At 39.1% G+C, this 1,734-nt stretch overlaps 1 non-coding gene across 1 annotated transcript in view; it reads right to left on the bottom strand.

Moving 5' to 3' along the window:
* Positions 1-269, bottom strand: part of LOC143308119 (small subunit ribosomal RNA) — a 1,923-nt gene extending 1,654 nt beyond the window's left edge. The window contains exon 1 of the ribosomal RNA XR_013065123.1: positions 1-269. This exon is cut by the window's left edge and continues 1,654 nt beyond it. This is a non-coding gene — a ribosomal RNA (small subunit ribosomal RNA).
* Between the last annotated feature and the right edge of the window lie 1,465 nt (positions 270-1,734).

Below are 1,734 nucleotides of genomic sequence, written 5' to 3'. Positions count from 1 at the left end.
AAGCCGACGATGGACGAACGGACAAGCCGTCCGCCACCGATTGGTTTTGATCTAATAAAAGCATTCCTCCCATCTCTGGGTGGAATTCTGGTTTGCATGTATTAGCTCTAGAATTACCACAGTTATCCAAGTAATGTTTTGTACGATCTAAGAAACCAAAACTGATTTAATGAGCCATTCGCGGTTTCACCTTAATTCGGTATGTACTTAGACATGCATGGCTTAATCTTTGAGACAAGCATATGACTACTGGCAGGATCAACCAGGGAGCTTAGTTATTATTGTAAATTTAAATTTTCGTCGTCGGCCCTCCCTGTAAGACCGATCGACGTTAAGCCATTTCTCTTTTGTATGTAACACACATTTCATAAATTTTGTACCTCTTATAGAGGCCAAATATTCTCCTCCTCCTCTCATAAAGCACGAAAATCACTTTCACGCCGTGCATCCATCGTGCAAGCACGTAGACCCACACACGCTGGACAATATAATAAAAGATAGCGCGGACAGTGGCATGCTATACAAATCGAGAAAGCGCGTACAGTGATCATGCTGGTCATTTTGCCACCAAATTTTATAATCTTTATCATTAGAGCGGGCCCACCAACCTCGTCTCTGTACTTTATACATTTCTCCTCCATCTGCACACACCTTTTCAAACATTAACGGAGAGAGTTCCTTGGACTTGCTTTAAATGTACATATTAGATATGTTGGAATCTCTCTCCTTTAGAAGTTTCCCCAGCCTTAAAACTTCTTTCATTTTTACTCCTCTCTCCATACTTATTTTCCTCTCTGAACGTATCAGAGAGGATTTTATTTCTGACACCTCTTGACTTTTCTTAAATTCAGGGACGTAATTTTGTTCATAATTCAGTGGACTTTTGTGTATTTTATACTTTAAATATTTCCAAACAGTCTCCCTTCTAAAAGTGATAGAACGAATTTTCGTCTAACACTACTTTCTTGGTTCAAAAATTTTATACAATCTTATAACTTTTTCAGTTTTAACAAATTTTGGTTACAGACAGTTGATGCTCAGTTTGTACAAGTATGCAACATTTATAAGTGCATACAGGTCACCAGCCTTATATTACAAGGCTCACCACATATGGGCCATTCGGTCTTAGACACCGACCCGTGGTAATGCTGTGTGGAGATTAATAATAATCCGCAACGGAAAACCGGAACGAGAATAGTCGAGAAAGTATATTCTCGAGGAGCGGTAGACTGCTTTTCAACCGAAGTCATAAAAGAGCCACACGCTCGACGCTACTCCCGACCGGTCCGAGCGAACCGAAAGTGCCTTCCTATAAATACCGAACGGCCGGCCGCTAGGTCGGCGACGCATGGGCTTACGCCCAGGCGTATGCCTGTGCAAACCGCCGTGAGAGCGTACCATCCCGCCGGCACGGTAAAACTTAGACTGAAAATATCGTCGAACATATCCTTTCATTTTATAACGTTCTATACATGAAAATTAATAAATTAACATGCAGGACATAATAAATTCACATTCTCATGTAAATCATGGGTTTAATTAATATTTTAAAAAATTTTAAAACCGCCCAGAACCGATGAGATGAAAATATTAAAACGATATTTTTGCATTTTCTTACGGTAAAACATTAACAAATAAGCGACTATAGCAATATAAAACTCCATTTGTAATTTAATTAATCAAAATTAATATTTTTTTTTGATTTTTCAGCGATCCAGAACCGATGAGACGAAA

Source organism: Osmia lignaria, unplaced genomic scaffold, assembly GCF_051020975.1.
Source record: "Osmia lignaria lignaria isolate PbOS001 unplaced genomic scaffold, iyOsmLign1 scaffold0154, whole genome shotgun sequence".
NCBI classification, from domain to species: domain Eukaryota; kingdom Metazoa; phylum Arthropoda; class Insecta; order Hymenoptera; family Megachilidae; genus Osmia; species Osmia lignaria.
This window is presented reverse-complemented; position numbering and strand designations above follow the sequence as displayed.